This window comes from Nycticebus coucang, chromosome 2 (assembly GCF_027406575.1).
Source record: "Nycticebus coucang isolate mNycCou1 chromosome 2, mNycCou1.pri, whole genome shotgun sequence".
NCBI classification, from domain to species: domain Eukaryota; kingdom Metazoa; phylum Chordata; class Mammalia; order Primates; family Lorisidae; genus Nycticebus; species Nycticebus coucang.
In genome coordinates, this window is record NC_069781.1 from 120006514 (window position 1) to 120030564 (window position 24051).

The window sequence follows — 24051 nt, forward strand, 5'->3', positions numbered from 1 at the left end:
CAGAGGATGGGGAAAAAGCTTTTAGCAAAGCTGAGATGATCTCTTCTCCCTCTTTATAATGGGTTGGGGAATATGGCTATAGAGCTTGAGTTAGTGCCTGAAACATTCAGGGACATGATGCAACCATGGTGAGATTTTCATAGGTCCTTGGTTCAACACAAGCACCCGTTAGCAAGTGTATGGCATGTCTGTGATTGTACCAGGCTTTGGAGATACAAAGAAAAGCAAGATGAGGGCCCCGTACTCAGGCCACGCTAACCTTCTCTGCATTATTCTGATTTGAGCATTTGGGCTGGGAAGCGAGCACACAGGTCCCTGCACTTAGGAAGCTCGTTTGCAGTTCTCCCCTCCCAACCCTCAGGAAATCATGTGGTGATGTTCATGTGGCATGCTGCATGTGGGCAAGTGGGTGGGGGGCACGGAGCCCCAGTGTTAGCAAGTTACACAGAACCAGGAGTGGGACACAGGCATCTGTGGCAGAGACCCCTGGAATCTGTTCTGAATTCAGGTTAGGTTCCTGCATTCTGCCATGTATGGCCTTTCTTGGTCTGGACACTGCACCCACTGCAGTGAAGGGGCCCTGGGAGGTCTGGGGGCACAGTGGCCACAAGCACAGAAGCCAGACAGACCTGGTGGGGTGTCCAGCTCCGCATCCAGGAGCAAATGACTTCACCTGTACAAGATTTAGTGTCCTTACTTGTGAAATGAGGTTAACAATAGGACAGTGTTTTTCAATCATTTTTATCTCATGGCACACTTGAACTTTTATAGTTTAACTTCTGTGGCACACTTAAATTATGTTGATCAAGAAAAAAAAAGAGGAAAAGAAGAATATACTTACTGTGCTTTGAACTTCTTTCAAAAATAATTTAATTAATGATCTTTAAAAATGTTCATGGCACACCTAAGATCCTTTCATGGCACACCAGTGAAAATCACTGCAATGAACCTGCCTCCTGAGGCTGTGGAGCAGTAAACAGGACAGTGAACTTGGGGCAAAAAGCAAGGAGGAGTCAACCGCTTGAGGATGTGAGGTTGCAGGTGTGATGCTTACAGTTGGAGTAAGGATGAGCGTGGCCTTGAAGGACCACCTGAAAACTCCATCTCTGGGCCTGACACATCTGCAGATGACCATGACTGTGTTTTGGGGTGGCCACAACACATCGCCACAAACCGGCTGGCTTAAAACACGGACATGTACTTTGCTTGCAGTTTTGGAGGCCAGGAGTTTAAAAGACGGTGTCGGCAGGGCTGTGTTCTCTCCCAAGGCTGTTGGGGGGGGCTCTGGCCTTGCCTCTTGCAGCTTCTGGTGGCCCCACGCGCTCCTCAGCTTGTGGCTGTGTCATTGCCGGCTGTTTCTCTCACATGACCTTCTTCTCTGTGCCTCTCTGTCCTGTTCTGTCTTTTGTAAAAACGTGCTGTCATTGGCTTTGGGGCCCAACCTGCCCCTATATGATCTCATTCTGATACTTACCTTAATGATATTTACAAGGATTCTGTTTCTAAATAGTGTCACATTCTGAGGTTCCAGGGGGACATATCTCTTTGGGGGGGCAGAAGACACTGTTCGGCCTACTGAAGTGGCCAACTTGGAAGCGAGAGAAGTTCTTTCTTTTTCAGATAGATGGTCTGTTCATCTGGGCTCTGGGTTATTTGGACTCTCATGACAAGAGAAAAGAAGATGTAAGGAATGGTTCATTCATTCGTCTGCCTTGTCAACATGTTTGTTGAACACTGACCATGGGTGAGAAGGACACTGTGTGAGGCATGGGAGCCACAGGATAAAACAGAAATGCCCCATGTTGGTGAGGGGCCTGCAGGCGCCTTGGTTCAGGGCTCAGTTCCTGGCACAGATGTGAAGGACACTCTCACTGCCATGGGAAAACCCACGGTCTCCAGGGGAAGGTGGGCAGGTCGGGAGGGGAGGAGCCGCCAGCAGCCGCGGCTCTGCCAGCACAGCAGAGATGCCTGTGGGGCCTCCCGAGAGAAGTGGCACCTGGGCTGAGTCTTTAGGGACACACAGAATTATTTGTTGGAGAGCTCTGTTTAGACAGACTGGAGGTGTGTAAGAACAGGAGACTAGAGAGAACAGGACAGTTCAGAGAACCACCAGCAGCTCTGTTGAGCCTGATGTGTGTGCATGAGCTGGTGGCAGGTTAGGAAGGGATGAGGCTGGGCAGATGGGCTTTGCCTTTGTTCTTGTCATCATCATCATTATCCTCTATGCTAACATATATGCAGCACCTACTGTGTGCACCGGCGAAGTCCCAGCCCTTCTTAACTCTTCCCTTGAACTAATCTTCACACCAAATGAACCAGGTAGTTGCAGGCCAGGTTTGCAGGTGCTCTGAGCTCAGTAATTTGTCCAAGGGATGGGGCCTATTATCGAGCCCTGGTCTAAGGAGTTTTTCTTTGGCTCTCCTTTCCCAAAGCACAGTACAAGTCACTGAACAAGGGAGGGCGGATCTGTTTTCAAATATTAAAAGAAACATTTTAACATGAAAATCAATAAAGGTATATGAAAAGAAAAATTAAAAACAATGTTTTTTTCTTAATGAAGGTTACTTTAAAAGTTCAAAAAAATAATAATAAGGAATGGAAAAGAGAAGCATTGCAAGCCCCTTGTTTGATACCAGACAATAATCCATTTTGAAATTTTGGAATATATTGATAATGAATTGGAAGATGAGACCAGTGGCTAACGGTATTCTTGGCAAAAATTACTTCTCACACTGGGGTTTTGCTTCCTTCTTTTCTCTCTCCTAGACGATCCAGAGAGCCTTTGGTCTGGGCTCTTTGCTTCCACACTCCCAAGCTACGTGTCTGCCCCGCACACCATAGCCCCAGCCATCTCGTATGCAGGATAATCAGCTCTTGCGGGTCCCCGGGGCTCAGCTCTAGGGCAAAGTACATGCTCACTCCCAGGGTCCCCATGGTTGAGCAGGGTCTCATGGTCTGTGTTGGGGCTGCCTCTCGTACTTATCCTCCACCCCTTCTCCTTCTGCTGGTCACTCCCCACCAGCCACACTGACCTCCAAGCTATTCCTTGACCATGCTAAGCATGCTGCTTCCTTGGGGACTTCACGCCTGTGGTTCCCTCTGTGAGAACATGCTTCCCCCAGAGAGTCTCAGGTCACCATCTGGGCAGGCTTGGGACTAGACCCAGTGTCTCTGATCTCAGTTTTTCTCTTTCACTCCCTGCTTGGGAAATCGTGCCAGTGACCTGAAACTTCTGATGTGCCTGAAGCAGCAGTTCACGGGAGAGCTCTCCTTGTAAGGAAGGTCACACCCTTGACCTCAAGAGATTAAGTAGGCAATTGCCTGGAAGGAACAGATGGTTTTCAGCACCTCTCAGCCTGGGGCCTGCAAAAGAAAGCTCATGCAGTCAATATTTGTGCAACCGAATAGAACGTAAATGATGGTAGTGATTAAGTTAGGGGCTTATGTCCCAGCTCGTCACTTACATGACTTCGCTAAATCTCTCAGTTTCTGTTTCTTCTACTCTAAAATAAGGATAATAGTTGCAGTTACCCTACAGAGATGGGGGTGTTGAGAGCATTAAGGGGGATGATGGATGGAAGATGGTTTGCACAGGCCTGGCACATGTAACATTTAAAAAATGGTAGTCATTGTATTGCAGTAATTATCACCACCCCTGTGTGGTCTTGGGACAATCTGGGAATGCTCATCACTGGATGTGGAGTTGGTTTCGCATGTGCCAGAGCATATGCAGCAGCAGCAGCAGCAGCAACAGAACACCTTTGGCGGTATCATCTAGTTGGCAAACCTTTTTAACATGTATTGCAGCCTTAGGACATTGCACCATGTAAGACTAGAAGGGCCTATAACAGGTGTCCTCGTGCAGAAGTCTACCAGCAAATACTGACATGGGCGGCACTCCCTTTGTGGTGACTGTACAATCCTCTGAGCACCATCTCCCTCCTGGCTTAGTGCTCATTTGCTAGGACTGCCATGACGAAGTCCCACACACTGGGTGATTTCAGCAACAGAAACAGATTCTCTTCCAGTCCTGGAGGCCAGAAGCCCAAGACCGAGGCTGGGCTGGTGTCCCTGCTGCTTCTCTCCTTGGCCCTTCTTCCCGCTGTGGCTTCACATGCTCATCCATTGATGTGTCTCTGGACCCGAATCCCCCCTTCTTCCAAGAAAGGCCCCCACCAGGGACCTCATTTTAACTTAATTACCCTTCTAAAGACCCTTTCCTTCAAAACAGTCACATTTGGATGTACTGGGAGGCAGGACTCTGATATATTAACTGGAGAGGAGCACCATTCAGTTCGTATCACAGTGTCCCACCCACCACAGCATCCAGGAGGGGGCAGCTCTGGCCGCAGGGGTTCTGGAAAGTGGCACATGCACCTGCCACGTGTTCCTTTGCCCGTCCTGGTTGAGGTGCCTGGAATGCTTGCCCGGAAGTTGTACACACCACGGGAGCCATGCACAGAATGGAATGGGGGGACACGCACACATAGATGTGGGTGTGCATGGAGCTCGTTGATACGAGTCTGGCAGAGTGCACGTTTTGTCCCAGGTGTGTGCCTGTGACTGTCTGTAGGTGAGAAAGGGAGAGGAGAAATAATGAAGTGAACATGTAGGGTGTGTGTGCTGCTTACCAAGCGGAATCCTCGGCCCAGGGGACAAAATCATTCTATATTCTGGACTCTTGTCTCCCAGCAGAGCCGTCCCTGATCTATCTGAATTACAGATTAACTGGCACCGAAGGGACGGCAGGATCCATTTAAATGAATAGCTCTCTAATTTATTAAAGGGCTTATTTATGCTGTTGGTATCGGGTGCTCATCAAATTCTTGGAGTGGCACGAGCTCATCTCTTGCCCCCTGCTTGCTGTTGCTGCTGGAAAATTCTCTTTTTTCCAGGAGAGTCCTAAAATGCATCTGTCAGAGGGTTGTGTGTGTGTGACACAGGGAGACATGCCCCTTCTTTGGGCTTTCTGTGTCTCTTGCAGCTCAGCAATTAGCTTCCTGCTCATGGTCAATGTGCAGATTGTTGGAAAGATGCCAGAGCACCACATCTCTCTCTGCTGGCTCAGAGGAGAATAAAGGTGGACGCTTGGCTGGTAACTAGACCCTCCCTTTTTCATTAACATCTTCCTCATCCTACGTGCAGGGCATCAAGGTTTCCAGAACTGCACACGCGGCTCTTGAGTTGCTCTCCTGAGCGTGACCTTGCCTCAGACTTGCCCTGCCTTGGAGGAGGGTACAGTAACTGGGGGTGGCTGTGTCTGCATGTGCGGGAGACCTCTTGCTGGCCTCATTGGAGAGCTCTGTCCTCAGGAACAGGCATCATGGCATGGTGGAGGGCAGTGGTGCCAGCACTGTTGGGGCCAGAAATTTGGGAAGAGAAGTTGAAAAAATGGTAATGGTAGGGATCTTTCTGGAAAGGACAGAGACTGAATGGCAGAATTTCCCTGTTCGACCTTTGGAAGGAAGATGTTTGGTCCCGCTCATGACAACCTAACCAACACCAAACACTTCTTCACATCTTAGTTCATTTAACCCTCACAACAACCCCCGGAGTTCAGCTGTCATGTTACTGCCATTTGATAGGGGAAGAAGCTGAGAGAGAAATAACACCCATGATGCCCCTCCACTAGTGAAAAGAGAAACTGGAATTTGAACCCAAGAACTTTCTGACGTCAGAGTCCTTGTGCTTACTTGCTGTACAGGATGCCCTTTGGCCAAAGTGGCTCGAGTTCCTGCAAACTTGCCACCGAGTCTGTCAAAGTCCAAGGCCAGGCTAGGTTTCCTGCCATGTGCTCTTACCTTCCCCTTGCCAGGCAGCAGGACCGCCTTGGAAGGCCCTCCACCCCAGGCCCTTCCTTTCCTTAGCAGGTGACTGCCCACATCAGTGTGTGTCAGCCCCACCCTGGCAGCAGGCTTCTCCCCAGTGAATCATCAGAGGCAGAAGGACAGCAAGCTAGGAGAGGGTAATCCTCCTCCCCAGAAAGCTATTGGGAGGAATCTTGACTAGGTTTGTGAAAGGGCTGGGGGATCCCAAAAGCTGGTATAGGAGTGGGCATAAGCATGTCCCTGGCTGGCCAGGAGCGGGAGTCAGGATTATATCAGCAGCTCACAGTGCCCAGGGGCAGGGTGCAGCTCTGGGGGCGCTGCCTGACTTCCCAGATGCTCTTCCGAGGTGGTAGTTGACAGCTGTATAGATGTACCTTCAGTTTTCTTGAAGGTTATCAAGAACTTCCTATCGTTCCACCCTCCAGGATGGGTCAGAACACTGCAAGAACTGGCTTGGGTCAGGAGGACACATGCACATTTCTTTCTACACTCGATCCCACATGGAAGAGGTGAGCGCTGATGTGAGGGCCATGACTGGAAGGGAATTTGTCGAGACCACAGCCAGCCAGGGAGAACGCTCTTCTTCACTGCACTGGGGAGACTCAGTGGCACAGGGCTTTTCTAGAGATGCTCTTGATTCAGAGATTTTTCAAACCCTGCAGAGACACGGAAAAAGGGAAAGAGTGAGCAGCACATTTCTGTGAAAACGCAGTCTCTTTGTCATATTTGAAATTCATGGGAGATTATTTTAATTCTTGAAACAAGTTTCTTCCCATCCCCGAATTATGATCTCGGCATCAAGTAGAGGCGGTGTCTTTGTTCCCAGGAGGAACGGAGGCCCCCGAGGCAGAGGTAATAAACTATGTAAGTATTGCTAACTATAGGTGGAATATTTACTGTACTTAATTTTCTGCGTTTGGACTGTGAACAAAAAAAAAAAAAAGAGAGAAATGTTATCATCTCCCTTCATCTCCAACCTTATGTCCTAAAAATTTACTTATTATTAATATTTAAAACCCATCACTCTATATGAATCATTGGCTATAAAAAGACATAAATTTTGCTCTATTTCCATTTTATACACGTATTTCTTCTACTCTCCCACATGATCAAGGTATGACATTAAAAACACATACACACGAAAGGCTTGGCGCTTACGATGCCTCCCCCACCTGTCCTCACTGGCTTGTTCAGCAGAGAGCTCGGGGGGCATTAACCAGGAGGGCCGGGGCCTGCTGCCCCCTTTGTTTTTCTCTTCTGTCTGCTTTCTCTCCGTTTCCCCCACAAGCCAGGCCTTCACCTACATTCAGTGCCATTCTGCCACCAGGGCCCTTTTCCTTGCCAATGGCAGGCTTCTCCCACTTCAGTCGGCTTGTTTTACTGACTGTGGGGGAGGTAAGATGTGAATCCCTTTCAGTCTGATTCTCTTTCGTTTATCAAGGCAACCTGAATGCTGAGTCTGTTCCAGACGATATATGTGAAAGAGAAAAATGTTGCCTTTGGGTTGAGCAAACCTTGTGGCTGCCCTGCTGGAAAGCCTCACTCCTCATCTTGGGTATTTTATAGCATGGAATCACCGTGGGCTGGCGCCTCAGTGTTGTATTGATAGCATCAGAAATCCTGGCTTCTCATACTGGCTGGTTGATCACGTGAGCGTGGGCAGTGCACTGGGTCCTAGTTCCATCACGGGTTGGAAGGGTGGCATGTTTTCTGCTTTATCAGTGTCAGAGGGCAACTGGGAGGAGGGTAGCAAATGAGCCAGTGCATGCGAAAGTGCTTGGTGGCATAAAGCGCTGTGCCAACAACCTAAGATGCCTTGATGATGAACATTGTAATGATAATGATGTTTTCAAGGATTATTGGATTAATATATTTCAAGTTTCCAGGAAATATGTTATTTGGTTGTTCTCATAATATTGCATTATTAGAATCTGAGCTTGAGCCCAGTTCCAAAGTTGGGAAATGCTTTTCCTCCTAGAACACTGATTCACTGGTGGCATTGGTTGGATGGGGTCACTGAGACACTGCATGTCCCCATCTGACTACCCTTCCCGCTTTAATTTCTTAAGTGACACAGATCTCCTATAATCTCTTTCCTGTGGAGAGAGAGGGAGGGCTTAAGAGGGATTTTTGGCAAAGAGCTGTGAGTTCCTCTATAGAAGGCGGAGGCTGCGGGTGGGGCCCTATCCCAGGGCCTGGGCTTTGCCTTCCTAGCCAGAATCTAAGCTCACTGGATGCACCACGTCCTCAGACAGACCACCTCCCCTGACCCTCTGACATCTCATGGCTTTGTAGAGCACAGCTGCTTGACGTGAACAGGGACTATATTTCTCTAAGCTTCAGTTGCTTCATCTGCAAAATGGTGATATTCATAGTAACTACCTCAGAGAATTGCAAAAATCAAATGGAAAAAAAAATACATGCCAAGTACACAATGCTTGGAACATGGTAAGCACTTGCTGAATGTTTGCTGCTGCTACTTATTATCATCATTATCATTATATTTGCAGAAGCTCAGGGTGGTTCCCTCTATGGACACAGAAGGAGTTGAGTCCCAGGAGTATTCTGTCCTGGATCCCTGGGGTTGCCACCAGTATGTTAGCTACTAAATGCTTTGCAGAAACTCCAGTAGTGAAATGTGCGGTGTGATGCAGTTTTGCTTTTTCCATTCATTAATTCATTCTAACTATATTAGATGCCTGTTGATGCATTGCCCATTTTGTAGGATAGGACCATGACTCTAAAATGCTTCTTCTCTTGAGGAGCACACATCTGGTCAGGCAGATGAGACCCTATAAAATGCCGTAAGGTAGGGTGGACTGTGGGGTTCCTGCCAAGGGAGGAGGAGTCCTTCTAGCTGGGAGGGGACTGGGTGAAAGCTGCGGGCACTCGGATCAGAACTCACAGAGGAACTGCATGGGCAGCAGATGAATGGAGCTGCATGTCTAGCTTATATCAAGTTCTTAATAAATGGTAGCTATTAATGATATTATTTAATGTTTTGCTCACCATGGACATTCAATATATTTTTAGGATTGACTGCCTAACTGGCAGTATAAACAAATAAGGCAGGTTTTGTTATTTCCATTTCTTTTTGCCCAGAATAGGCCTCGGCTTATACTGAACTGGGCTCAGAGCTCCATTGGTCATGGAGGTGGGACCGGTGGTATCACCGCAGGTTGAATTATCAGCTTTATATTCACCTCTGATTTTCAGCATAGCACATTCCATCTACGCTGGTACAGAAGGGAGCAAACCTTCCTTCCATCAACTTCCTGTAGTGTCAAATTAAATAATCAGTGCCTTTTTACACAGCCTGATCTCAGGGAAGAGAACTCACAGCAAATTGCTAAAGGGCATGAAATTCCAATTTTTACCACTTCCGTAAATCACAGCATTTTATCTCGATAAGGTATTTGTATGCATATGTGAAGTTAACAATACTGTTAATAGCTGGTATTTATTTAGCTACTAGTACTATAAATACTACTATTTAGCTAGTATTTATTTAGTGCTAAGTATTTTATAAATATTTCTTCATTTAACTCTCACAACCTGCTTAGGATCTTTGTTAGGTAGTTGGTTATTTAATATTATTTTTCTCATTATTCCTATTTTTTCATTGGGAAACTGAGGCACGGAGAGGGCAAATAACTTGCCCAACTGAGATCACAAAGAACTTGGATTTGAACTTGGAGAACATTCCACCATAGAGAGCCCTTAGCCCTGACCAAATGAACCTTCTGGTTTTACTGTATATTGGGGATCAGATCCCCACCTTGCTCTTATCACATTGAGAGGGAATTGTGGGGTTTCAAGGAGGACTGTTCCTGAAAAGTACCCTTTGCAGGGTTCAGCAGTCAGCCCCCTCCCCCGTAGCTGAGCACTTCTATTTAGTAGGTCTGAGGTCTCTTGCCCTGGCTATGAAATGGAGCCCTCATGCACTGACTGTGCAACAGACCCTTTGAAAGTATGGCTCCTATAAGCCTGTGAACAAACTATGCCAAAGTAGCCCCATCACTCTCTGTCCCCTCATCACTGTCTGTACCCCTTTATGGGTGTCAGTCCCACCTGACAGACATCGATTGGCTTAGTTGGCTGGTTTGTTGCCTCCCCCTGGAATGTTAACTCCACTAGGTGGGGGGGGGGCGTTGTTTGGTTCCTGTTATGTCCCCAGTCCTTAGAACAATACCTGGCATATAGTAAGCTAGTGTTTTTTGAATCTGTCCAATGGACAATCTTTGGGGTCAGGCCTATTATCACAGTTTAACAAGTAAAGAAACCACGGTTAAGAGAACTTAAGCAACTTATTTAAAGTTACTAAGCTAATAAGGCTTCCGTACTTTACAGCTCATAGACACCCCTTTGGGCACAAAGTTTTTTTAAATTTTCAGCTCCTTGTCCCTGAGATAACTGGCGTCCGGCAGCTCACTTGGGTGGGTGAGTGCTCCTGCCGCTCAGCCTCCTGGTCTGGTCTCGTCTGCCGAAGGTCCACACAAATCCTCAACTGCCTGCTGCCCCCCCACCCATTTCCCAAAGATGATCACTTTCCCTCTCATTCCTCATTGATTGATTAGCATAAACCATTTTTAGCTCACTAGGCTAATAAATCTTTTAACTTCTCGTGATTACAATCAGCATTAATTACATTTGCCCTTATGGTATCGCACAATGCTTTGCAGTAGGGACACTCAGCTTTTGGGTGTGGAAGCCCCTGTCACCACTGACAGCAGAAGTCTGGATGCCTCTTCCGAAGACACCTGTGGGCCTAGTATGTCGGAGGTATGGCTGTTGAGCTTGCCCAGAGACTAGAGAATTGGCTTTTAAGTCTAACAGATGTGGGTTCAAACCGATCTTTCCACTTTCTAGCCATATAGGCTCAGTCGAGTCACCTTGTCTCTCTGAGCCTGTTGCCTGTTTTCACCATGTTATGGGGAGAATGAGAGATGGCAGCCATGCTGGTGCCTCCCCCTGCCTCTCTCTAGGACGTGATGGGGTGGCAGATCCCCGTGTCAGGCGCTAACTACTTCCCGTCCTGATCTTGGAGCTGTTTCAGATGAACATCTGGAAATGTTTATGACACCCCTTATTCTGCCGTTCCCTCTTAGCTATGGAAATTGGGGAACCATGTCTATCTAGCATAGTCAACTGTGCTGTCATTTAACATCTATTGGGTCCCTGCTAAATGCCTGGATAGGTGAAGAATTGGGCTGAAGTGTATAGAAGCCAAAAAGAGTTAGCCAGTCTGTCAGTGAAAGACCTCCTCTCTACCTCTAATAAGCTCCGTTCTTACCTGCACCATTAAGTTCTCTAGTTTTGATCCGAGATGGGAAGCATGGCTCACTCTGATCCTCCAGTATGGAATGGAAGGGTTTAGAAAATATTATACTACACATGTTGTCATTCAGGGTTTACAAAAATAAGAAACTGCCACTTAAATCAATAATTATTATGGGGGTCAGAAGTGTCAAAAACAAAATTCCTGAGTTAGCTAACTGCTATTTTTTTACTTTATTAGAATTATTATCAGAATAATTTTTATTTATGTACATAGCCTGATGAGGTAGTTACTGCTATTAACCTTATTTATAGATGAGGAAATGGATACTTAGAGAATTTAAGTGACATGACCAAGATCGTCATAGTTAACAGAACAGTGGAAATATGCTTGTGACTTAGGCATTCTCCTTAGTGTCATGAGCACTGTTGCCTTTTCTTAGTCAAACAGAATTAAAGTATTGAGTTAGGACAAGCCTCTTCCCTTTAAGCCTTATTGGTGGATCGCAGAGGGTAAGAATCAATAGGGAGAGACAAAAGAAGTGACAGGGAAACCTGTCTTCAGAAGTGCTGCAAGAGTTCAGAGAAGAAAGTGACTGGCTGGGGTGGGAGAGGCAGGTACAAGAAATTCTTCAGGGGAGTGGTGCAAATTGAGTTGGTCTGGGAAGTGTGGGGTTGCATTGTCATTCGGGGTATATGAAAATAAGAAACTGTCACTTAAATCAATAATTATTGGTCCGTAGTATGGGGAGTATAGGCATAGGTTGTGACAAGGTGGAAATGTAGATTGTGTATTTGGGGAACAACAACCAGTGTTTTTGCTCATGTAATAGCAGGACATGTGATTGATGAGACAATTAGATGTTGATGGGCGTCAAGTCTAAATTGTACATGGGTATGAATCAGGACACAGTTAAATTATATTAGTGAGTGACTTTAATGAAAAATCTGCAGGAGTCACAAGGAAAATCTCGAATATGCTCTCTCTTAATGTTGTTTTGTAAGTTTTCTTAAAATTATAGTTCACAGCAGACAGTATATTACAGGATGAGTACAGGCCTTGGGATGAGATGGTCTTGGACTGAAATTTCAGTTTCACCATTTATTACCTGAGGGATAGTGGGCAGGTTAATAAAAACAGTTCTGAGCCTTTGTTTCTTTGTCTGTAAACTGGAAATGATCATTGCAAGATTGTGAGGGTTAAATGAGGAAATTTTTATGAATTGCTTGGGGCAATTCTTGGCCATAGCCCAGACTCATTAAATAGTAGTTTTATTAAATGAGAAAATATAGGAAAGCATGGCCCAGTGTCTGGAGTTCAGATGATTTTTCATAAATGAGATGTAGTTTATTTGTGTATAGATGAGTGTGTGTATACTTCTTGGCTGTGCCTTCTTACACGCACTCACACACATACACACACGTAGTATCTACTGATCACTCAATCTACCTAGCTAAACTTTGAAAAGATAATGTGTCTAATATCTGAAGTGGAAAACATTCCATACATATAGACAATCTGTAAACCCAGGCCAAGATGGGAATGATACCTGGGCCCATTAAAAGTCAAAGATTTTAAAAATAAATGCCACTTACCAGGATTGCAGTCTGGTGACTTTGAGAAGCATCTTGTTGGGGATCCATGAATTCCTTCCCCCTGTGAAGTCCAGTTTTCTCCCTATGACCTGTGACACACACATTTTTGAATTCAACAATAGGGAAACACAATGAACGCACCAACACTTTCTTTACTTCTTTTTGGATGTTCTCCTGTTTATTGTCCTTGTTCTTGACTCCATTTAAGTCCTGGGGGCAAATTATTGATTTCAGGAAGCCCTCTACCTTCAACAAAGATGTCGTTAGGTGAAAATATTGGTAACCTATTCAGGATTTCCCAACAGTTGTGCTTCCAGATTGTGGAGCATGAAGTCCATCATGTTAGAGTCTGTGAGCCCCAGGAGAACCAAGCCGTGTGTGTGCCCAACAAAACTTGTTAACTACCTAATGAGCTCCTATAACGTTCTCCAGTAGTTCCCAAGGTGCTTACTCGTTGATTCTGAACCACCTCTGATTAGCGGGAACTTTCACCACTTCAAATTTCTCTGCCCCCAACCTCTCTTTCAATTGGTTAATGATCTTAAAATACCCTTAGCTGCACTAACTACCGTGTCTTTAAAGGGCCTGCTATTTAAAGGAACTTTGGGAAGGATTGCCTGATCCACACATTTGCATATTAGGCCAATGTTCTGAGTATGTTTGGAAAGTCAGCACTTTCGGGTCATAGCCACAACAGCCTTTGGGCTGGGTTGACACAGTCCAGCTAAGGCTTACTATACCCTGATCCCTTCCATGTATCGTTTTGCTTGGCATAACTGCTTAGGTGAGTGTCAAGATCAGCTAATTAACATTGGTGTTAGCTAACCCTGGAAACACACACGTACGCATGTATTCTGAAGTGGACTTTTTGAAATAGCATGAATTTTAAATTCCATTATGAAACACTGTGGGGTTTTTAATGGAACACCAACGAACAATATTGTTAAGCAATTAAAAAATAATAAAGCAAACCTGGTTATATAGCTGTAATCCCCCAGGCTCAAAATGATGCCTGCTGCCCTGGGAACATAAACTCATGAGAACTAGGGAAAATAAACTGTTCAACCAGAGGCCTTAAAATAGATTAGGCACACCACGGAAGTATTTTCAGCGTCATTTCTGTGCCTCTTGCACGTGGTACATTTGAACAGGAGACAAGACTTGCTTTTCCCTCTCTTGGGCCTGACCACATGCTCCATCTTCATTTCCACGGTGGTTTCTGTGCTTCTGCTAGCTTGCCCAGATGAAAGGTAATTTCTACACACCTTGGCAGGTCTTAAAAAAAAATCCTCCTTTGATCCCTTTGTTGCCCTTGACACTGCTGGCATTTCATCTCCTCACATAGCAGGAGGCCAGGTTGACCTTACATGAGGAATTTGAGGCCCCAAAGAGGTAAAGTGACAGCTTCTTGATTGTACGCAGTTGTATTTACAGCGGTGCTGGGGTAAGAACTGGGATTAGAACTCAGAACCCTCACGGTATCCCATCCATCTGTTGCCATTGCCTTTTGGGATAAATCTCCTTTCCTGCTAGGATGGTTTGACTTTTACAAGATCTTGATTTCCATTTTAATAATCCCAAGCCTTCCCTTGACTCTGCAAAGGAATTAAATTTAAATACATAGCCTACATTTTATCTTGACATTTCTTTAGAAGGCAGGGAAAAGAAGGGGAAGGGAAAGGGAGGGGGCAGATACTCAGTCTTCCCGGCAGGAGAGCACAATCCTTGTGCTGCATTAGAACCCTTTGTTCACATCTTCTTGGGAGAGTTATAGGGCCAAAGGCTACTTTGCAAGCCTCCAGGATCTCTAGTTACCCCTAGAGACACAGGGAAAAACTTGCATCCCATATTCTAAATCTCTGTGGGGAACATACCAGTGTCAGCATTAAGCGATGGGGCTTAAAGATAGTCTTGTCAGTCTAATTGCTCTTGAGTCACTGCCTCTACCGTCAGAGCTGTCTGTCTTTGTACGCATCATCCTCATCAGTCTGATAGTCCGTCAGGAATATGGGATGCGGCCCAGCCTTGCCTTCATCCAATAACATTATGAAATTGATACTGACACTTCCATTGGCACTAATTTCTCTAAGAGATTGGAGCCAGAGGACAAGTGGTTTAGCTTCTTGGCAGTTAAGCTTTCCAAGTAGATCAAGATGGCCTAAGATTGATTGACCTGTACTCTGAGGAAGAAGGGGGGGAGAAGGGAACAGAGGGAGAAGAAGGAATGGAAAATCAATGGCTGCAGCATCATCATCAAGTGATATTTATCGACTGCCCAAGAACACTATGTCCTATGTGGGTATTCTGAAGATACACGTCCAGCCCTTCCATAGCTGCTTCAACAGATGTGTGTTGACTGGAGTGGCTCACAGCTTTCCTCGAGACATCGCCCCAGTGTCTGGAGTCTACAGCCACTGTGGATTCTACTCGTCACTTCCCTTTATCCACCGTCCACTCCCACACACAAGAGGGCTAAGTTACTTTTTAATAGGGTGACTCTGTCATTTATCATCCAGACCAAACAGGGCTGGAACAGCAGGTCTAAACAAACACCGTCCTAGGTGCATTGGGATGTGTGGTCTTGTGCCTTTTAATAGAATCAGGTGTCCCTCTTTGGCAGGGTCTAACTCCCCACCTGTACCTTCTTCAGGTTAATGGAAGCATAAAGAAATAGGCTTTTGATGAGGAGCTGCCCTGAAGATGAGAGAATTTGTTTTTCAAATGAATTGTCTCATTTAATAACATTGCCTGATCTGGAAGTCAGTACAAGAATAACATCGTAAAAGAGATTGCAAGAAATTGCAAAATTGAAGGAGAATGTGCAATTTCAGGTTAGACACTGGGGTGATGTTGCGAGTTTAGATCTTTGGATTCTTTTCCTTGGTACCGTGGCTAACTCACTGCTATGGAATCCGCCCCCTCCCCCAACTACCTTACCATCCCTTTTCAGGGTGTTTGGTTGGAGTATTCAATATCCTTGACTATATACCCTTAAGTGTATTATATACATTGCCCATGGAAATATTTTATCTGGTGAGATGGAGGACAGGGTGAATTTGTAAAGAAATGTGTATCAGTAGTCTCTTTACACACTTGTTTCGTGTTCAACCAACTGGCACTAGTACATCCTTGCTCAGGAGCACATCTGTGCCAGCACACACATGGGGTTTCTGGCATAGTTATGAGGGTCTCGTGGTGGATATGCAGAGGACATCGTTGCCCTGCCCTGTGTGACCAAAGGAACTTCTTACAGATTGTGCATGCCTTGTGGTGTTGGACTGGCCAGCCATCAGGGTGGCCAGGGCAGGCGTGTAAATAGGAGCAGGTGTTACCGTTTATACAACATGCCATGTGAGGGAAGAGATCTCGGAGCTGACCCAATGTTATTTTGATTGATTGTCTTTATTCCTTCCCACGCTGAGAACCAGTCGACCCTTTGCACACCCGTCGTTCCTGCTGTAGTGCTGTTGGAATGAAACACTTATATCATTTTAATGGCACGCCTGCGAAAGGAATGAGGGAGCCAAGAGATTGATGGTGGCTGCAGAGGCCCCTGTCCAATTGCTGTCCTGGTGTGTGGGGAGAAGAAACAGTGGTCAAGGTTCAAGGTGCCTCAAAGGTGACAGCCACCAAGGGGGCAGAGGTAGGATCTGCAGGACAGGAGGAAGGCAAGTCGTCCAGGGTGGGACAAGGATGGCTTTCCCGGGATGAAGGGTGTGGGCAGGTGGGGTCAAGGCCAGAGTGTTTGCTGGGCTGGGGTCCTTCTCTGGGCTGCCTTCCTCTGTCCCCTCCTCTGGCTGAGTTTCTCTCAAGGGCTGCCTCATTGCCCTGGGCACCCCTGCAAGGTGGCCCTCATCCCATGCGTCATCTCTGTTGGTTTATCTGTGTGTCCCACTTATAGACCTCTTCCTATAGTTGTGTCCTCTTCCTCCCCTGCCCCTCCCCCCCACCCCCACCCAGTCCCTAGCTCAGGGCTCGGCATATGAGACAGTATTTGGTGAGCACATGGGCAGGAAGGACTGATCTAGGAGGTATGGCGTGAATCATGGACTGTAGTGTTTAGGTCACTTTCAAGGATCTGGAGTGGGAAGTTGCCCCTGGGAGGTTAAATGCCTCTATAGTGAATTCCCAGCTCTCCCTGAGACTGTGGTTCCTCCACCTTCATCCCTACCCTTACAATGCTATCTCATGCCCTGGGTGCTGAGGATTAGAGAGATGGGAGACATGATGTTGTGGGTAGAATTGTGTCCTGCAAAAGGACGGGTTAAAATCTTAATCTCTAGTACCTGTCAATAGGACCTTATTTGGAAACAGAATCTTTGCAAATGGAATTAAGATGTAAGTTAAGATGAGGTGATATAATCAAAACCACTCTGAGATATCATCTAAACTCCAGTAAGATTAGCCCATATCACAAAATCCCCAAACTACAGATGTTGGCGTGGATGCAGAGCGAAGGGAACGCTTTCACACTGCTGGTGGGAATGCAAGCTAGTACCACCTTTTTGGATAGAAGGTTGGAGAATACTCAAGGAACTAAAAGTAGTTCTATCCTGCAATTCCTCTACTAGGAATATATCCAGGTGATCAACAAAATTATTTTACAAAAAAGACATTTGCACCAGAATGTTTATTGCAGCCCAATTCATAATTGCCAAGACATGGAGACAGCCCTGGTGCCCACAGATCCATGAATGGATTAACAAATTGTGGTATACGTACACCACGGAATACTGTGCAGCCATAAAAAGATGGAGACTGCACATCTTTTATGTTTACCTGGAACATATTCTTTTTAGTAAAGTATCTCAAGAATGGGGGGAAAAGTATCCAATGTACTCAATACTAGTATGAAATCAATATATAATCACCTAAACATTCATATGAATGGTAAAACATAATTATAGTCCAGAAAGTAGAAGGGAAGAGGAGAGAGAGGGGAGGGGTGGAGGGAGGTGTATGATGTACCTAATGTGTATGATGCCATGGGTACATTTAAAAATTATTGAGAAAAGAGTATAATTGTGATGGATGTCTTACTTAGTTCAATGTAAGCATTTCACATTGTATATCAGTACACTGAACCCCTTAGATGCATCAATGTACACAGTTAAGATTTAATAAAAAAAAGATGAGGTGATATAGGAGTAGGGTGGAGCCTTAATATGATTTGACTGGTGCCCTACAAAGAGAGAGGAGACATGAAGGCTGTGCTGTGGCAGAGGCTGGAGTGATGGACCTGCCCGGCCACCAGTAGAAGCTAGGAGGAGGCAAGGAAGGATTCTATGCAGTATTCGAGTTCACGGCCCTGCTGGCACCTTGATTTCAGACTGCTGGCCTTCACAACTGTAGAGAATAAAATTCTGCTGTTTTAAGGCACCCACTTGGTAATCTTTTGTTATGGCAGCCCAAGGATACCTTTGGAGAGGCAATGCTCGCTGCTGTCTGGAATAGCACTTGGGCAGCATGTAATTTTCTAATTTCCTGTTCTCTTAAAGCCCCTTTACTAGAGACACAAAGCAGTTCAAAGATACCTTTGCCCTTCGGGGATTTCTGTTCTAGAGACTTTTAAAACCAGCTAACAAGTTTAAATTGGAATAAGCAGGGAGATGGGCCAGTGTTGACCCCAGGACAACCAAACAACAGCACAGGTTCAAATGTAGGTGTGACTTCCTCATGGATTCCGGAGATGCATGTTTCTTTTAAATATTGTGATGCTGACAAATGGCATAACTTCCAAAAGTCAAAATTCATAGGACTGCTCTGTGACTTGTCCACAAGATGTTCTCGCCATAGACACAGGAGGGTGAGCTCCTGCTGTAGGTCCTGAGACCTGGATGTAGTGTTCTGGATTGAGGCCACGCTGTGCCTGGGAGAGCCAGGCCTGGGAGATGCGCTGACCTAGATGTGCAGGTGCCAACACCTGGTCCAGTGAGCAGCAGGCGAGAGGCCACAGAGAGGCCTGGAGGCACCTGTAATAGTCCATCACCTCTGCTAGGCCAGGGCCTGTGGGACCCAGGGTTCAGGGCATGCACAGCCCTCAGCAGAAGTGCCTTTGGGGCCTGTTGAGCTCTGTGGGCACCACCAGAGACCGCTAGGTCCTAGTTCAGGGACTACAGAGATACCCTGTCACATCCTTGACAATTCCATTCCTCCAGGGACACCCACAAGAATCCACCTTTTATAAGGCACACTTTCCCTTTGCCTGGGTTTACAGTGCTTCCTCTGTCATGTGTGTTGGCCCCACTGTTTAAGAGCCACCCCTAAAGGCTCTATTCCTAGGAAGAGAGTTTAAACCAAACTCATGAATTCTCCAAACAACTTCCACAAAGACCCATTTGGTGGGGAGTTGAATATTATTCCCCAGGTGGGGTCTTGAGATCATGGCCACCTCTTATTTTTTATTAGAGGAGATTTGATGTGAGCTCAAACGCCCACTTGTTTGGGAATCACAAGCGCTGACTTTCCTCTGACCGTGTGGTTGTTCTTTTAAACAATCTGAGCCTCAGTTTCCTCACCTGTGAAATGGGAAGGTGACTGCCTCTTTTGAGTATCCCACGGGGACGTAGTGATGACTGAGTGCACAGGTAGGAAAGGGCCCTTGAGCAGTGATGTGTGCATACAGGTCTGTGGGTTGCATTGCTGATGGATTATAGGTTTTAATGCACCAAATCATGAGATCCTCCATTCTAAAAGGCACTTTGGTCTTTAACTCTCCTCACCCTCCCTCACTCGAACCCCTAGGAGGCCACATACATGCCCAGTGAATGTTTTCTAACAAAAGGAAGAATGTCTTTTTATCTGACATAAAGTGATGGCATCTGTATCAAGCCCACAGTAAGAGGTTCTGAGCACTCAGGAGTCTCGGGGCTTTATAATAAGTTTACAGTGTCAGAATGGCCTAGAAGAATCCATTGGAGACTTTCATGGATACTTCCAACTATAAATTCAGGCCTCACTTCAGCATCCTAGATTTAAGGGTGTTATAGTTCAGAAGGGTTCTCTTTCTAGATCTCGTTATTTGAGGCCTTGAGATAATTATGTACCTTGAGGTAGGGAAGGGAAGAATTGAGAATATAGACTCTGGAGTCCTATGCTCCAGTGAGAATCATGACACTGACACTTAACGTGCTGTGTGACCTTGGGCAGACTACTTAATTCCTGTGACCCTGAATATAGGAACCACTTCACTGAGGCATTGTAAGGATTGGATGGAATTATATATATGGCCCAGTACTGTGACAGTAATTGTCCAGTGATGGTCAGTGAGTGCCGACAGACTTTAGCTATTCTTATTGTGTTATATTGCAAGTGTATGTAGGACCATCACTCTGATTTTTCTAGGCATCGAACATGCCATGATGTCACTTTACTTCTACTTAGAAATTAGTGTGGAAAGGGTTTTTCCGACTTACTCTCCTGCAGTGTGTGAGACTCATGCAGTTATGGGTAACTTTTCTAGTGGGGAAGTCCCACATCAGCCAATGTCTATCAGGCCCCAAGTTCCCCCAGAAAATAATTTTCTTCTCCTCAGCATTGTGTGTCTGTATCTCTTTTAATTCATTATGCTTCACTTTATTTTAAAGAACTTTATGTTGCAGCCATCCAGGGTCAGCCAATGGGCTTTTAGCTATTAGATTTCCCTCCTATGACCTAGGTGAAATCAGAGGTGTTTGGGCTTAGCCCACAACAGTTTAAGCTCAATTCTCTTGGTCTCTAAGTCTCAATTCTCTTGAAATAAGATCATGCGAGTGATAGTTTAGTAAGTGCCAAAAGCGACATGAGCAGGTAGGTGAAGGGCATGGGGACATCCGGGGTTCCACGTAGCAGCACCTGGTACAGCGTGATCTCAAGGGATGTTTTCCTCCTTCTCCAAATATTCCCAAGAAGGTGGGGGAAGGTAGTGACCAAGTCTTTACGGGAAATAGATACCTTTCTTTCAGGGTAACACTAGCTAGCCACAGTACACTTGCTAGGGCCAACGTAGAAATGTCGAGACTTGAGCTGTGATCTCTGTCTGGGGTCTTAGACAAGAAATTTTGTGTTCCATTCACCTTATACATGCAATGTGAGGGTAATTAGTGACTTCCAGTTTATGCCTGGGATGGTCTGAACTCCTGTCTGCACAGAGAAGCTTGGAGAAGTCTGGTGACATTTGCCTTCCCTTGGGCTGCTTCTTCCTCCATTCTCAGGCCCCTGCTGCGGCCCATGGCCATCCTTCTGCCTGTGGACTTCTGCTGGCCCCTGACAGCTACAACCTGGTGCCATGGTTATTGGTCTGAAGTTTCCCGCAAATGCCATGGACTTCCCTCCTAAATGAAGCCAGTTCTCATACAGATGCATTTCAAGGGTGTAAACACGGGCTGGGAAGGAGACTTTGGCCACTTTTCGCGTTGTTAGAAAAACAAGGCCGGAGGGTCAGGCAGCCTGCTGCAGTGAAATGTGCCCAGACACTGAAGTCACACAGATGTGGATCTGTTTACCATTTATTAACTGAGTGACCTTGAGCAGATTATGAAATCTGGAGCGTTAGTTTTCTCAACCGCACCACTGGGGATAATAAGATCTAGCCCCAGGATTGCTGTGGTGGTTGAGAAAGGGGGTGCTAGGGAAGCCGAGGACCTGGCATACCCCGTCCTGCCTTCCCTTTCCTTCCGCGTGTGTGTGTTCTCAGGCTGGCCGATTAGCACCTCGCTCTCGAGCTCCAAGCAGGGCCTCCAATCTGTGAGTGTTGTGAGGTATGAACCGCGCTCTGGTTCCTGTAAGAGGCTGGGAGGGAATTTGTGCCAGAGAATAAAGCTTATCTTTTGGGACATGATTCAGGGAGAGGAGCAGAGCAGTGAGGAGGTCATGGCTTGTTGTGTAGCCTGCAGGACCCTGCGTGCCCCACAGCTCACAGAGGGCAACGTCTGTCCGGAAGCTGCAGGAGGCGGAGCGGGGAGGGCCCAGAGGAGCCAGCCCAGGAGCAGGAGGCCAGTGACTGGTCCCCCACGTCTTCTGCTCTTGGGCATAACCCATGTTCACTTGGCCTCTGTCCCACATCTGCCAATAAAAATTAAGAAATTGATTTTCTTTTGTTTGCCTCTGAGGACCAGGCTCTTTTTATGAGATAGTAAATGGGATCCCTCTCGGAGCGTGGCTGGATTTTTAATTGTATTTGTTGTGCTTTCACTTACTTCGTTTTATGAGTTCCTGCTCCCAGATTTGTTGATGCGAAGCTCTCGCCCACCAGGGACATGTCAATGTTTGATTTTTATCAGTAGGGAAAGGTTGAGGTTTTTAAAAAATCATTTTCTTAATCCAAAGGTTGGCTTGTTTGCTTCATTCTGACACATTAAAGAGGCATGAGCGCCAGGCAGGCCTGTTTTCTCCTACCTCCCAATAAGATCTAGGTGGTCATGGTCTGTCTGCGGAATGTCAGATTCCAACTCAACTTTGGGACAGAGAGCAGGGAGGGGCATTTTAAGATGATTTGCATCAGTCGGGAAGACGAGCATCTTTTGCACGAGGCTCTTCTGGTGGGATTTGTGGGAGATGGCACGAAGCATGCCAACTATCTGAATGAAAAGACGAAAGTAACGTTGTCAGATGTGGAGACGTGATAGAACGCGCCCCCACCCCTCACAGCGGCTTACAGCCACAGGGCTGCGTCTCTTATGCCCCCCCACCCCGTGCTAGGTGTTGGATGGAGTCCTTTGCTCCACATTGGTCTCGCTCAGGGACTGCAGTTGACTGGGGCTGTGCCTCAGGCACCCACAAATGCCAGCACAGGAGGCAGAGAATGTGATAGATTACACACTGGATCTTAGAGCTTCCGTGTGGGAGTGACGCATCCTCACTTCTGCTCACTTTTCATTCCAAAGAAAGTGACGGGGTATTGCCTAACTTGGAGGGGTGCGGAAAATGTCAGTCTTGCCAGATAAACAGCAGTCACGATGGCCACGGCTCCTGAGAGGGCTTTCTGACCTAAGAGGTGAGATTCTCCTCCATTGACTCTTCTTTTGAAGGAAGTACAGAGATAAAGCAAGGGGTATAGAAGTAGATGGATTTAGGCCCTGAGATTTTACAGTTTAGCCATACATGTTGGAATTGTCTGCTCAAAGTTACCTTCTGTGAGTTGGCCCAATCTTGAGAATATGTGGTGGCCCATCCCCAGATGCCTTGGCTCCACGTTTCCCTTTCTTCATACAGGCTCAGGTTATTCACACCAAGCCCTATCCACTTGGAAGGAATGTTGGGTGTCAGCTGTACGGTGTAGGAAATGGGTAGTTTGGTGGGGCGAGGAAGACTTTTGGAGGCCAGCAAACATGCTTTTGAATAAAGGTTTCATCACTTCCTGGCTGGGCAATTTTTGGAAAACTACACTTACTTGAGGATCAGTTTTCTAGTTGATCAAATGAGAAGGAAGGTAGTTTTTCAGGATCACAGGAGATGAGAATACAATTCCCAGCAACATATCTGGCATATAGCAGGTGTTTAATAAATGTTAATTTATTTTACCTCTCTCCTCCTTTTTTTATAAGCCAAAGGGATCCCAGCATCCCTGGGGCTCTGCCTTATTCATCTGGAGCTTAGAGAAGAACCACTTATACATACCGACTGGATAGATGCCCTAGGGTTTGGCCAGTGGCTGGCTTTTCTTGGAGAATTGCCAGTGCTCTGTAAATCAGAGAGTTGGTGGGAAAGAGAGGATTTTAGAGGCAAGGGTAGGGTATTAGAGACACTGATACCAAGGCAGTCCTCCTCTGATCCACAGGGGGGGTGGTTACCTGGGAAACTGTTTTTTTCTGCTTCTGTTTTGCTTGGCTACCTCTCTCCCTTCTCCTTTTGCATTTTGAGCCTGGGGAAGTTACCCTGCAGTCACCAGAGGCCTCTGTAGAATGCTGTTGTACCTGTAGGTCCTCCTGGTGACCTACAGGTCCAGCTGCTCCCCCCTGCAATTTGGGCTTAGCCCACCGGGGTGGGGTTTCACCCTCTTGTGGTGGAGCTCCCTCATCAGACACTTCCTGTCCCTGGGAACATGAGTCCCATCTGGGAATCAACCACTTATGGAAATCTGAGCCCTTCCTAACTCTGCACCCTTATTTTGCCCCTATGGAAGGAGCAGAGAAGGTTAAGAGAGAGACTCTGGACAGACAGCATAGACGTCCTGCTGTATAAGGATGTTTGGGCCATGGGTTTCCCTAATGATCCAGTGGTTCCATTGCAATATAGTTGAAGAATGGAACCCATTGCAGATCTGCAGAGGGGGGAAAAAGGCACCAATTTTGGAAGAGAATAATGTGGTGTGAGTATTTGAACAGACCTATATTCCCTGGAGGGTCTCTCTCAAAAGCTTGAACTTACCAGA

General features: G+C 46.3%; 1 protein-coding gene and 1 long non-coding RNA gene across 13 annotated transcripts in view; one reads left to right on the top strand and one right to left on the bottom strand.

Moving 5' to 3' along the window:
* The window catches only part of NTRK3 (neurotrophic receptor tyrosine kinase 3), a 367735-nt gene that overhangs the window by 181563 nt on the left and 162121 nt on the right, over positions 1-24051 (top strand). The gene's annotated exons all lie outside the window — the stretch shown is intronic.
* Positions 906-13252, bottom strand: LOC128579694 (uncharacterized). Its single transcript, XR_008378246.1, has 3 exons — positions 12702-13252; positions 6203-6484; positions 906-5353 (listed from the first exon to the last, which is right to left on the bottom strand). It is a non-coding gene; the product is annotated as an uncharacterized LOC128579694 (long non-coding RNA).